Here is a 15876-nt window from a genome sequence, read left to right on the forward strand (position 1 = left end):
GATCACCCTGTGCGTTACAAGTAAAAATTTTTGACATTTGTCGACAGAATTAAGCTAGCACATGTAACTGCATCCCGTTATTTTTGTCACATAACTTTGTATTGCGTCTAACAAATCATTTTACTTTCAACCACTTTAAAAAAGGACCAAAAACGCACAATTTATATATATATTTATTCCTTATTGTGGCCTTTCTTACGAATAATCAGTTCTTTGGTCATTTTTGTTTACATTTGAAACGAGAGTGTTCAGACTGATTTCTGAATTATCTTCACGTTGCGTAACACGGTTAACCATTATCAGAAGGATCAAACGGTGAAAAACCAAACAACGCAGTTCATGAATTACGCAAACAAACAAAAAACAAATTACTTATCTTATTTAACGTTAATTACTTAAAAATCATAGTTTCATCGCATCACAATTATTTACAAACAAATAGAAACATTGAAAAACGATATAAATTGGTTTGTTTACCCATTGACACAAAAGGGGAAAGATCTATTTTTATCTTCTACAAACAAAAATAAATTATTTCCCTTAAACCATTGAAATGTCATAAAGTATAACGAGATTTACCCACATTTAATGATAGTAAAGTTTTGATTGCTTTAGTATTTAAACGTACCTTTGCTAAGATTTAATAAAGTATGCTAATGGGCGACTTAACGTTTTTGCATTCAGGTATGGATATCTTGAAGCTATTTCTCGCATCTGAATGAAATTGCAAAGTTTATATCACAAGGTAACAGCATTGTTTCTAGAACTTCAGAACGTGTATAAATACTTTGCGACTCTAAGAAGTGCACATTTGAGGCCCCAGTTTCAATAAATTGGACAATTTAGTTTCACATTTCAACATATTTTTAGCATGTTAATGATTCATTTTTAATTAATCTTTTTATTTTATTAGGTTTACAAAAAAAGTATTTGCCTGTTTTGTCGTTCCAAAACAGCCCTAGTGTTGCTTTAAAAAACTGAACGTTAATATAACTAAACTAAACTAATTAAACTCTCTACTTAGTAGACTAAGGCTACTGCTTATTCTGCCTAGTGGGAAATTCTCCACAACAAACCATGTGAAAGGAATATTTTCACTCTTTAAAAAATTATCAAAAACTTTTATATGGAAATTGCTTATAATTTTATTTAAAAGAGGGGGAAATGTTTTAGTTCGTGTATTATATGTATTTAAAATTAAAAGCTGAAACGTAAGATGGAAATAATATTTCTGGATTGAAACTTAAATCTCTATATTACAACGTTTTCTATTTTATTTTAGGGTAATACACATTTTCAATACACATTTTCAAAAATAAATTTAAAAATATATTAATAATATAATTACAGTTTTTAAAAGACTTTTTATTACAACGTTTTCTATTTTATTTTAGGACAATACACAATTTCAATACACATTTTCAAAATAAATTAAAAAATATATTAATAATATAATTACAGTTTTTAAAAGACTTTTTTTTTTTGTTTTTTTTTACAATCCTGAAATATCAAAAGAAAAATTTCAGAAATGATATATATAACAACAAACTATTTTCTAGTATATTTTAAAATAAAATAAAGCGATATAAAATTAAGATCATTTGATATAATAATAGGGGGGGGACCAGGAAACAATACACAGTTCTTATCAGCACAATTTGTACGAATAAAAATGAATTGACAATAAATAATCGTTCAGAAGATTTTTAATCGGTAAGAATAGAAAACATTCGTACACGCAGAGAAAAGTTTTGAAAAAAAAAAATCCGCAATTAGTAAAAGATACATATCTTCCAAAAAAGATATCAGTCCTCTAAGAATATTTTTCTTTTGTAAAATGTATCTTATATCCAAAAATTGAAATGCATAATTTTAGAATTATATTTAATGCATTTTTATATTTATAATTTATAAAATTATATTTAATAAATATTTAAATTAATGAATTCATTACTGTTTATTATTTGACTCGGAAGTGCCTGAATAATACTGATTTTTGGCAAACAACGAATTAACGATTATTCTTAAGATTTATTTCTTCCAATTGCATATGAGACCAATTATTCATAGGTTAACGAAAAATGAAAATTCCCATAGAAAATATTTGAAAAATCTAATTCATATGTTTAATTTGATATTTCCTTTATTCGAAATATATTTTTCTAGCTTGTAAATTTTAATTAAAAATTTAAAGCGTGATTTAAATATTTACTAAAGTGACCTAGAATTTCACACTGAACAGTAGAAAAATGTCTTCAGTGCAATTACTGCTTATGGAAGGATCCATTTAGATACTCTTTTTTTCAAAATGGAACTTGCACTGGGTAAAACACAGTAAATATTGAATATCCATTTCCAGCAAAACGTTTGACTAACGCAGTGGCCTTAATATCAATGGCCTTCAATTTGAAAATAGTTAGCGGATGGGAATTTGATGCTGCAGAACAATAAGAACAGCAATTGCCTCCATCCTTTGCAGAGATCAAAGCTCACGATGTCTAGGTTACTATCAGAGCTTGTCACAACACATCAACACTTTTCAAAAATGACACGTGAAACGGGCGGATAGATCATCCATCAAGTTATTTATCAGCTGTCTTAGATAAAAGTTCGTTAATACGCGTGGGCATTCTGTTCCTAATTGAAACGGTTGCCGGGCTAATCCACCATAACGTATGGAGTTTTCCAAGAATCCGTGGCCCGAAAGGATTTGTTGTCATTGTCGACATCAACGGAGTATTCATCGCGATTATCTATGAAATAAATGTCTAACAAGTGTCAGAAGCCATTTTTTTTAACATTCGTTTACTTTAGGAAGATTTATTGAGAGCTGCTTTGGATTTCGTTCTGGCCATTAAGACTTGGAATTAGATATCAATTAAATGCAGTTTGGTATGCATGTCCTCGAGTTTGCTGTTGAAATTAATATTCAGAAACGAATTAAGTGACAGCAGCAACTAATTACATATTTTATTTCTTGATAAATATGTTTATGACAAAGGAAAATAAAAAGTTATAAGTCATTAGGACTAATATTTCACGGCAGGCATATCAGAGCTGTTCATCTTGGAATTGTATTTTATATATAGTTGTTACAAACTAATCTATATAAAGCATTTAGTTCGAAAAGATGCCATTGTACAGAATTTCATTCATTTATTATGAGATTAAAAGTAATTTTATCCAGAATTTAATGAAAATGTTTGAAATTGGTATCGTACTTGAAATATCTGCAATTTCAAATTATTGAATGAATCTGGGTTTGATTTATCTTTTGTATCAAATTACTGCTAAGCTATCTTACAGCTTATGGTCCACACATTCTCTCCCCCCTCCCCAAACTGTCTGACTGAACAAGTATCATATATACTAAATGTATTACTTATATGGATGTCATATCTCACATAACTTAGAGCCACTTCAAGTTTTATCCTAGCCCATTATCGGTTATTTAATAAAGAAATTTGAAAACATAAGACACTGGGAAAAAATATCATATTGATTTGAATAAATAAAATTGATAAAACTGAAACTTATTTTATTTATTACAGAATTTTTATTTTGACAACTTTTGGTTTCGGTTGTAAGTGCCAAACATATTCAAACCATTTAGGAAAATTTACATGGTATTTGGACTCAAAACAGATTTGGAGCACAAAAAAAGCTAAATTCTACTATAAAAAAATATGTACATTATTTTGTTTCAAATAGCTAATTTGTTCCAATGCGGGAATTAATACTTTCTGCTCTCGATTCTGCGATACACTGAATCGAAGTGCAAAATTTCAGAAATGCCAGTTATAAAGAAAAAAATTAAATTAAAACTTATGAAAAAATTGAAAGTTGAATGTCAGCTCATCTATGTTATATATTTGGCATTTCCAAATTTAAAATTATTTTAAATAGAGAAAATAATTACTCTGTATAGTCTAATTCACGCTATAATCTGTAAATGATCTTTTAATGAAATTTCGTAACAGCATGTAAAAGCTTAATTAATTATTTGAAATTTAATTTTATGTCAATGGATATAATAATTTATATTAATGGAAAACACACCAAAAATTAATTCCCGTACTAGAATCAATGGAGAAGCTTGATATTAAAGTTTTAAGAATGAAAAATAATAATTCTCAAGTTATTCTACAATATACTATACAATTCTCTAATAATATTACATTAGTATGAAAATTCATCAAACTAATTTCTTTCTTACATAAAGAATTCTTTTTCATCTGTATAAAATATTTCGCAAAAAAATTATTTCACAAGAATTAAATAGTTCCAGAAAGAAATGACTTGTAATATTGCAGTTATACGTAAGAATAACACCCACATACAATTTTAAAAAGGGCTGTTTATTTACTTTTTCAATGGAAAAAAATACTCCCACTAAGTGTGGGCACTAGAAATCATTAAAATTGATCGATGGGATGTCAATATTGACATAAATATATATCATTAAAGTTGCGCAAACATAAAAGAAATTTTTGTTTTTCTATTAGAAATTTAAATTTTCTTACAGAAAACTACAATCCGAAATATAATACTTATGTTTGTTTTATTCAATCACGATGTTTCTAATAGGAAATGCAACCATAGTATTATCTGCAATGGATTGATAAAATGTTTAAAGAGGCGAAAGTGAATGTTTAATTTATACTGCAATCTGTTTCAGAATTTATTTACAAAATATAAAAACGGTTTATTTTCGCGGCTCTAAAGCCAATTAGAAATTAATAATTTATGAAAGCAAAGTATGTGAAATTGATTTATAATCTTCGATCTTTTAAACATCTTTCGTATATGCAATTAAGTAATCTAAACATAATAAACTGCTTTATTAAATGGAAAATTATTGAATTAAAATTAACTTTCAGCATAGAAATGCATTTTAAAGGCAGATATTTCACTATGAAATTGAATGAGAAATGAAATTGGTAGAAATAATGTCGAACAATGAATGTAACATGTATTTCATGTTATCAATTCTTTGTTGACTTTATACATAGTCAAGAAGCTATAATAAGTATGTATACATAGTAATTTAATGGAAATTTCTAGTGCAGACGATTACATAATATTCAAGATATCTTTGAAATTCGTAAAAAATACCTACAAAAAACCGATCGCGTATTAGTTCAAATATCTAAAATTTTGCAGAATGCTTAGTCATGGGAAATTTGACCATGATATTTTACTTATCTATTGATTAGATTAGATAAGATTAAATTTAATATTGTATCTATTGATCATGTTGGATAATATTTATAGCAGCGAAAATCATTCTGATGTTGATTTGCTGCATCATGCAATATTCAAGAATTACCTCATTTTAATTAGAGATTATTGTATTATAGATATTACTTTAACATAGATTTGAATATTCAATCACCAAAAAAAGATTCGATTGAATCTGAAAGCAAATCTGAAACAACCCTCTCCCAAAGATTATTAGATTTCGGATTCATTAATGATAACTGTATCTAACAACACTAGGCTTCCACAAGTCAATACTATTTTCTTAGAAAGTTAATCATAATCAAATAAAAATTTTTAGTTATTAATTTTTTCTAATGAAATTTCAAAATATGTATTTGAAAAGAAGTTCTTAATTACATAAATAAATCCAACTAAAATTTATCAATGTAGTTCTCATTAAGGAATTGCATTCTATTTTTACCAAGATCTTAAAACTTAAAAATGTTTTTTAATGAAAACTATCATTTAATTAATAACTAGGCCAATATATAATATCTTACAATGAATGAATTTGAAAATTAAATTGTTACTCATTCTATTTTCATTTTTTAAACATCAATTCTACTTGCATATTTAAAATTAAGAACATTTGTACTAAGCATTGCTTCTTTTACATTATGCTAATTTTTAATATTAATTTGTACATAAAGCACTTTATGATCATTCTATAGTTTATTGCTTAAATAATTTTTTTCTATAAAAATGAAAATTCGAATTACTAATTTCTTTCTATATTAACTGTAGGTAATAGTTGCAAAAATCAAATTTAATAATTCTTCATACATCAAAATTTATAATAAAAATGATAAAAAAAAAATTTCGAAAGCGAATATTTCTATTGAAATCGGTAAATGAAAAAGAATAAAAATGTTTCGAAAATTTACATTTTTAAACTTCCCGCAAATGGAAGCTTTTCTTCATAAATAAAATTTATTCAATTAAAATTTTCGAATTCCTATTATATGCTTCATTATTTCAATTCTAATACATTTAAAATAGCGATGATTTAAAAAAATAATATACATCGCACAATTACTCCAAATTCTAAATCTTTTTGGTACAAATTCGAATCCTACAATAAAAACAAAGTTTCTCATTGGCCCTGTTTCATTTTGCTCCTCCTCCTTTTAAGAATTCGATCAGTTAAATTTTTAAGAATCTTGATCAAAGTCAGTTCAACAAAATTGTTTAAAACTAATTTCTTAGGATAGTTAATCATGATGTTTTAAACTATATTAGAATTCGAACACTGAATCAGACATTATTGATATGCTGGAGTTGATCGAATAGATTTCAGACAGAAAAAAAAATGATTTAGTGGAATTTTCACTTCAGTAGAATAAAAAAAGTTCATTAATGCTAGATTTTATCGAAAACATATATAAGAACAATTCGGGCTTAATTTTTTTAATAAAAAATCGTTTTTTTAAACACTACTTGATATTAAAACAATGAGATATAAATCAAAATTTTTATTTTTTTATATATTTATTTATGTTATAAGAAGAATTTTTTTAATCCTTCTGAAAAATTTTCTTTGTTTCTTCTCTAGCTTCAAAAATCATTTTAAAATCAAATTTGATTGTGTTTTTTAATTAATAAATGTATAAGAAGAATAGTAACATAGATAAGAACAATTCTTTTTTTTTTCAATAATAGTCAGATTAAATACTGCTTGATATTAAAACAATAACTGATAAATCAAAATTTTTATTTTATTTATTGTAATAAGAATTAATTTTTTACTGCCTCCTAAACATTAGCCTTGTTTCTTCTTTAAGTACAGAAATCATTTAAAATCAAATAGGATTTTTTTTATTTAATAAATGTATAAAAAGAAGAGTAGCATAGCTAAGACCAATTCTGGCTTTTTTTTTTTTTTAAATAATCATCTGATTAAACAAAGCTTGATAATTAAACAGCGACTGATAAATCGAATTTTTTATTTTTTGTTTACTTATTTATTGTAATAAGAATGAATTTCTTACTGCCTCTCAAGCATTTGCCTTGCTTCTTCTTTAGGGTCAGAAATCATTTTAAATCAAATTGATTGAGTTTTTTTAATTAATAAATGTATAAGAAGAATAGTTATTTGAAGCGAATTCCTTCACGCACACTTGCCGGTTCCATAGATATATGTCAAATTCTCTCACCTCAAACAGGCTACTGGTTCCGGCTACTTCGGCAAAAAATTCACCGCAAAATCTTAAAACCACACTGAGACAACCGCAAAATAGTAATAGTATACAACAAGCCCGTACAATTTCAACTCCATGATTCTTCACTGGAACCACTACGCACGTGTGAATGTATTAGAGTAGTGGTCACGTGCCATGACGTCACAATTCCGTGGGCGTTCGTTTCTTTTTCGCTACCCACGCGTTTTTGTGAGTAGCACCTGCACATATGGGTCACCACTTTCCGCGTTTTGTTTTCTTTTTATTCTATAATCTTTTAACTTTCTTATTTGCTTTTTGAATGTTGTTATTTTTTTTCTCTCTCGACAGGGTTGTTATGACGGCTCTCTGTAAAGCCGCAGGCTCCATGAGGGCATCTTCATGGGTCAGGGATAGCTAGATATTTTTAAGAGGGGGATAGCAAACGATAGTAGTGAGAAGAATTTTGATGCAATTTTTTCGAACAATTTAGCACTGTCTCATGTATGCTGATTAGTTTATTTGTGAGAGGAATAATCGATAATGACAAGTTTGAAAAAAAGGGGGAGGTGAGGAGGTAAAATTTTTTAAAAGGGGGACGGTAGGTTTTTAGTTAACGCCTGGTTTTCCATTTGGATTTAATGAAGTTTGAGATAAGTTTCCTGAAGAATATATATTAAAAAATTGAAGGGGCGTAAAAATTACTAGATTTTTGAGTTATTCGAGGTCAAGTCGTGAGAATTTTTTAAAGAGAATGATTAGAAATTTTGATTTATATGCTTCACTTTTTTGGTGTGTTTTTTAATACAGTTCTTGTATGGAAAATGAATTGTGGTATTTTATTCTGAGATGCGTTAACTAATGCAAACAATCTATCTTTCTTAAATAAAATATGTTTAAACATTTTTTTAATTTTTTTTTTTGCAATTGTTTATTCCTATCTATATTATCCTTGCTGTTATGTTATATTTGAAAAAAAAAAAAAAAAATAGAATTACTATTTCGAGTTTTGTCCGGGAACAAAAAAACCTGTTGCTTGGAAGTACCACTTTTTGAGGGTGCAGCAGCAATTCCAATTTTATATAAATGATTCAAAGTCTTCCTAATCTTGCTTTCAAATAAATATGTCATATTAAAAAAAAGGATTAAGTAGAACGTAATTTTTAAAGAAATTTTATGATTTTTCAAAAGTTATTAGTATCGCAAACTGTTTTTCTGTGATACTTTTAGAAATCATTAGAAATAGTCGTAAGTTTTTCGAAAAACTGCAAGGTATTGAAATTCATCGAAGCAACAGATTAATCTTATTTTAATCGAAAAAACGAATGCAGACGATCTAAAGATGTTGGGCATTACAATATTTTATTTAAAGGAATCTTTTAAATTAAAATAATACATATATTATTTAAAGTGCTTTTATTTAAAGGAGCATTGGGATTTAATAGCTAATAATAAATATATTTGAATGCTAATTATGTTAAATGTTAATATTATATATATATATAATATATATTTACTTCCTCGTATAAAACATTTACTCCAATTCAATTTTCAAAAGTTGATTAGATATATGATAACGTTAATCTTTGTTATAAATATTTGAGTTTAATTTTATTTTTAAATTTAAGCATTTGTTCTAAACAAATAATGCAAAATAAGAATGTTTTAACATGGATTTTGCTGTGATCTATAATAGTTAAATTTTTATTAGTAAAAATACATGAAAATAATTTCATTCCGAATAACATTGGGATTATTAAAGAAAAATATTTGTTTATATTTTTCATGTGCTTTATCCGGAACATACGTAGTAGGGACTACATGACTCCAGTAGTGAATTTGTAATAACATCAAACAAAGAATTTAAAATAATTGAACGAAATTTTTTTTCACCAGTTATTTTAAATTTTTCGTAATTTTTTTAAACTTTGGAACTAAAATAAAAAAAAAATTAAATTAAAATAAATCATTAACATATTAAATTAATAATATCTTGAGATGTGGAACTGTACAGAACTGTCACCAAAAGTTGTATTTGGACGGAATAAGCTGTGTAAATAAAATATTGCTCGTAAAATGTACCTCTATTGACTGTATAACCGTTTCAGCACGTGCCGAAGGGGTATGAAAAAGAATTTTAATTGTTAGTGAAAATGGTTTCTTAAAACTTCTTATTGATAATAGACTAACTCTACCTTTATAAAACAAAAGACGACAATCGTAAACATGTCTAGGACAGCTCTCCTTAACAGATAACACAAAATGGCCTTCGTTATCTGATAACACTTGTATAAATCTATTCTATTATCTTTCGCTTAATGTTTGTTTGTAAGCATTTCTTTTATCTTCAGAAAAATAATGGGGAACTTTCAGTTAGGAAAAGTGTAAAACAATGTTTCTTTTATTACAGGTTTTAAGGTTATCTAAATATTCACTTTCAAATTAAATTTCACAATATTGATTCAATTCCATTATCACAGAGACGAATCAATTGATTTTTTTTATCTTGATTTTAAGAATTACCGTGGAATCACAATGGCAATTTATTTCTTTATTCCAACGAAATGGGCGCAATCCAATAAAACTTTTATTGTCTAGATAAAGGACAATATGGCAGGACCTGGAAGCTATGCAAAAGGCAGAAAATTTGTTTAGAAATAAAGATATGGCCTCTTTCTTAGATAGGGAAATACATCAAATGTACGTAGGAAAAAAACTGCACTGATTACAGATTAGTTTCTTACAAAAATTAAACGATATCCGGGGACTTATAGAGAGATATGTAACAGACTGAATCCATTACAGTTTAATATAAATATTTATTTTATATGATTGTATAAATATAACATTCAGTGGCAACAAGTTTTTCATATTTAAAAGTGACATCATTGCTATGTGGAATATAGCAATCAATTTATAAAGTTCTTGTCGACTATCTGTAGTTATTTTATGTAGCAGCAAATAAAGGTAAATATTCTCTACAATGGCAGTTTTGTATCGTAATATTTTTGTAACACTCCAAAACTATGTAGGAAAGCTTCACTGACTACAGATACTTTTTTTGTAGTTAAATGAAATTTGGAGATATAGCGATATGTATGACTCCAAGTACTTTCAGTTTTTAATTGTAAGAATTCATTTTATATGATTGTATAAAGACCATGTTCTGTAAGAGCAGTTTTTCTTACCTGCTGTTACAGAACTAATATTATTGCTATATAGAATCTAGAAATCTATACTTCAAGTTTTCATCGTATTTTAATCGTAGTTGTTTTATACAGTAAATTAAGTGTACTCTATAGAAAAATTCAGCACCTTAATATTTTAGTGGCACTTCCACGCCAAAGTTGAAAGTAAAAGCGCAATATTTGATAAAATGACAGATTAAAGAGGAAAACGATTTTCATTTCTTAGGCCTGAATCATACACGAAATTTATTTATAATGATCACATAATCCTTCCGCCGGCGTCCTGGCATAGGGGTAGCGCGTCTTCCCCGTGATCAGGGGGTCCTGGGTTCGAGTCCTGGTTCGGGCATGGTTGTTCTTCATGTGTGTTCTGTGAGGTGTGTGAATGTGCCCCCCCCCCGTCAAAAGGGGGTGTGCAAGCGAATGTGAGTTTCATCGTCATATGAGCTAGAAATCAGACTTCTGCCCTCGGGTGCTCAGGGGTCTTTACCCTCAGAAGCTACTGCACCCCCTTTTCGTGGTAGCGCGGACACGACATCATCATCATCATCACATAATCCTTCCCTAAAGACCCCCAAACCAGGGGCTGTCTAAAATGTAATCACACTTGTATGAATAATGTATAGGCAACTTGTAATATGAATTAAAATTTTGGAATTCAAATGATTAAATACAAAAACTACCATCGTAATAAGAGAGACTGTTTTGATGGATTGATGGAGACTGTTAGTAAGAAGTAGTATTGTGCCGCCTTTTCCATACTCAATGCATGTGTCCCATTAAATATATTCTTGTTGAAGGCATTTGATGCAATTTTATAGCTCAATACAAGCTACAATATATTCGTTCAGAGAAGTTAATGAAAGAGTATGAATCCAGTCGTCACATGATAAGATTTACAATATTTGAGACATTAGCGGTTTTCGTGCGATAATACCCAACAATTCAAATTTTACAACTAGCTTGCCTAATTCTATATTTTTTTTTAAGACGGCATCTTGAATCAAATTTAATTTGTCTTTCCATATCAAAGATCTATAAAAGTAATAAAATACATAAAATAAACTTTTTCCCTGTAAGTGCTCTGTACAGTAAAATTATTTTTATATACTATTTTAAACGCAGTTTACGATTACATCGAAACTCGGATATCGGCAAACAATATTATTGAAACTTTTAATTTGTTATGTGGTAAGCCAATAATACTAATGCTGAAATTTGAGAGAAACTTTTAATTTTTTGGGTTTTATTTTTGAATAAAAAGCAACAAGTATACAGAATCTAAGTTGATTATCTTAGTGATAAAATTTGATAAAGTAACAAAAACTAGAAGGCTACAAGTAAAAGTTTTTTCTCTATACAACAGTAAGTGTTTTGATAGATTATTTTAAACATAATTTATAAATGCCTTTGAAACTCGAATATAAAATATGCAAAGGATATTATGGAAGCCTTTAATTTGCTATGTGGTAGGCTTGCAAAACTAATGCTGAAATTCGTGAGAAACATCCGAATTTTTATTTTAGAATAAAAAGTGCCAAGTATGCTCAACGTAAGTAAGTAGCAATAGAATTTGATAAAGTAACAAAAACTAGAAGGTTACAAAATACTAAACGCACCCTTGACTTTTATCAGCTTTGCTTCTTTCACTTATTGTTTGCCTTGTTTCTCATTCGATCGCTTCAATGCTTTCAAAATCTTATTAGAATGAACAAAATATCAAAGAGGAAAAGTTTGGTGAACGCCCAGTTTTCAAAGAAACCCTAAATGTTAACAGTTAGTGTAAAAAAGAAGTTTTTATCTGTTGAATATACCTACTTAACAGTTCATTTATATTCTTACAAAAATAATGACTCATATCCAAAATTAACGATGATTCCAATAATCCCACGTTATGCATCAATTTTCATCTAAAATATCAACCATTTAAGTTGTTCTCAATTGATTGAAACTCGATAACACTGATTGAATTTATTCAGTATTTCTGCATTCATTTTATACAGTATCAACAGCAAAATAAGGGAATTTAAGACGTTTTGTACTTATCCCCTTACTTGCCTACTGACCAGATACTTCATGTAGTTTGCTGACTGGTCAGAACATGTAGTTTGCTGACTGGTCAGAACATGTAGTTTGCTGACTGGTCAGAACATGTAGTTTGCTGACTGGTCAGAACATGTAGTTTGCTGACTGGTCAGAACATGTAGTTTGCTGACTGGTCAGATAATGTAGTTTGTTACTGGTCAGATAATGTAGTTTGCTGACTGGTCAGATATTTCATCTAGTTTGCTGACTGGCCAGATATTTCATCTAGTTTGCTGACTGGTCAGATACTTCATGTAGTTTGCTGACTGGTCAGATACTTCATGTAGTTTGCTGACTGGTCAGATACTTCATGTAGTTTGCTGACTGGTCAGATACTTCATGTAGTTTGCTGACTGGTCAGATACTTCATGTAGTTTGCTGACTGGTCAGATACTTCATGTAGTTTGCTGACTGGTCAGATACTTCATGTAGTTTGCTGACTGGTCAAATATTTCATGTAGTTTGCTGACTGGTCAGTATACTTCATGTAGTTTGCTGACTGGTCAGTATACTTCATGTAGTTTGCTGACTGGTCAGTATACTTCATGTAGTTTGCTGACTGGCCGTATGCTTTGGTTACTGGTCTTATAATTTTGTTTGATTATTGACCGTTTCCTTTCACATGTGCAACAACAACATGAAAGGTGCAATTATACAACAACATGAAAGGAGATCGGAATTTAGAATTTTGAGTTATAGCCAACAGAAATTGCGAACGCTATTCTTTCCCAATATTTGCTCCATTTTCTCACACATTAAACATGCTCTGAGGACGGAGATCGAATCTGTTATCAAAACAAGATTTTTCGGCAAGCAACCATCCGCCGTCGTTTGATGTTCTTCCGGAAGCATATCATACTCTCCAAGATGAATAGATAGCAAGCTGCCACGAGACAAAAAAAAAAGCTTAAAAGAAGAAATTTAGTTTAGTTAAATTAATGATTGTTTTGAAGCTACAAGAAAAATATTTTGAGATAGATATCACGAATTCGAACCGTCATCAAATAATTCAGACCAGCATCTCTACCACTACATCACAAAATATCACATTTGTGGTAAAAGTCTTCGAACTGGAAACTGGATTTATAAAATATGCAATAGATGTACACGGTGGAATGTTTAATAGAATCACGTCTCCAACCTACAATCTTTTGATTCCCAAATATAGATTCTGCTTTAAAGCCAGCGCGAACCCAGATGTTCAAAAAAGCTAAATCATTCAATTTTTTTATTGTTTCAGATATTTTCACTCTAGAATGTACCATTTAAATAATTTCAATAAATGATATTTGTTTTTAGTATAATTTTTCGTTAGCAATGATTTTTTCAAGCACTTGTTTTAATTTTCTTGTACTCGAAACTTGTATATTATCTTGTACATACAAACATAATACATTGTCAACTTATTTGAACTCAAGATTTTCATGAACTTCTAAGGATTTCTACAAATAGGGATTCCTAAGCGTTTTTAGAATTAAAGATGTCTGTGAATACAATGATTCAAAAACGGTAAAAACTAAACAAATAAAACTTTACGTTAGTAACTAATAACTAACAAAGCTTTTAATATGGGAATGAGCACAAATTCACTTTTTTACGTCATAGCACTGTTATAGTATGCGATTTCTCACAAATCAGAAGCGCTGTTCTTATCGCCATATGCATTTTTTATACCCTTAAGATTTATTCCCTGAAGATTCTGGACGTAATTTTTGTTCACATCATTAAAACAGAGATATTTTGGTTAATCTTTCTATCGAATATTTGATTTGACAAAAAAAAAAAATGAGCACTTTTTTTATTTTACACCTTTAAGATTTAATATTAAAGTATATAAGAAAACATTATATAAAAATTAAATTATGTCAAGACTTCCCATGGGTGAGCGTGAGGGTTCATAGTTGATTAGTCATCGAATAAGTAAATGGGTTTTTGCATCTCTTTGTGATATCACAATGATGCGGTATTGAGTTGATTCCACTCTGATGATGGAACATACCTCCAACAGGATTCTTTGACCCATGGATGGTGGTATATATATTAGAGATTACCATCGATTTTCGTGTAGTTGCAGCAAAAATCACTCAGTTCAATCAAGATACCTTGTACTAGGTAAGGTATTAATAGCCCATTTATTGTTAAGATAGCCTCGTCATTCGTAAAAAATTTTAGTCGTCTCCTGTTCATATTGATTTAGAGAAGCAAATTAGCGAAATCTTGAATTATTACATATTTTAAATAAGAAATCTGAAGTATTTTATAAGTGTTTAAAAACATTATTTACTGAACGATGCAAAGAAAAAAAAAGTAATCGTAATTTCCATGAAAATGAAAAATAACAAAACCAACTTACATGAGGAAAAGTCTTAAATATATATGCTTTTAACCTATGGGCATGACCTCCAATTTTGATTTATATTAGTAGTTAAATTCTATCTTGGAAAAACTCGTATTAATTAATTTTAACAAGTTTTCTGCATATTAAGTAACTTTTGACCAAAAAGTATTTGAAACTGACAGCTCTATGCTGTAATTGATTTATCTGCAGATTATTATCATCTTAAACTAAACATAAAAGTATTTTGCATAAATATTTGCGCCAATAGGAAAAATCTCTAATTTATAATATGTCCTTACGCATTGGAAGATTTGAACTGAATATAAATCACTGTAAAAGCGACTTATCATGATGGAAATCATCCATCAGTGCAAGATTTCTAAGTAAATAAGCTCTGATAACAAATCGTGATGAAAGAAAAATGCCTGTCATAAGCCCATTTATTAGCCAAGAATCGCCAAAAAAGCAGTTCGATGAGCTGCCACATTCCAAAGAGTAATTAGAATTTAATAAGTGTGATTTATTGCGGCAAAAAAGCCCTTTAACTGATGAGAGTTTGGCACTTTCAGAAGGTTGGGGTGAAACAAATCACACATTTCCATTTATATTAACTTTCTTCAACAGTCTTCAAATAATAATAGCCACCATTATCAGACGTTTATAAAAAAAATAATAGATAGATACGAAGTAACGAACGCCCACGTGTGGAGAAAGTCTTTATTTCTCTACGCAAGGTCGCCAAAAATTAAGGATAGAAAAGGTCAGTTTTGAATCTCGACTTCTTGATGGAAGGGTCACATTCCCCTTTGGCACGATTCTCTTGATGCAACAGTTGCTGTTTGCAACC

At 28.9% G+C, this 15876-nt stretch overlaps 1 protein-coding gene across 4 annotated transcripts in view; it reads right to left on the reverse strand.

The window, feature by feature from the left end:
- The window catches only part of LOC129981413 (fos-related antigen 2-like), a 120117-nt gene that overhangs the window by 35890 nt on the left and 68351 nt on the right, over positions 1-15876 (reverse strand). Inside the window, exon 1 of one of the 4 annotated variants that reach the window (XM_056092250.1) lies at positions 7416-7546. The exons of 2 other annotated variants lie outside the window; for them this stretch is intronic. The gene's annotated coding sequence lies outside the window, so the exon portion shown is untranslated. Of the gene's footprint in view, positions 1-7250; positions 7365-7415; positions 7547-15876 lie in introns of those variants that run through there. One more of the 4 variants, XM_056092248.1, reaches the window with a different exon arrangement.

Source organism: Argiope bruennichi, chromosome 8, assembly GCF_947563725.1.
Source record: "Argiope bruennichi chromosome 8, qqArgBrue1.1, whole genome shotgun sequence".
Taxonomy (NCBI): domain Eukaryota; kingdom Metazoa; phylum Arthropoda; class Arachnida; order Araneae; family Araneidae; genus Argiope; species Argiope bruennichi.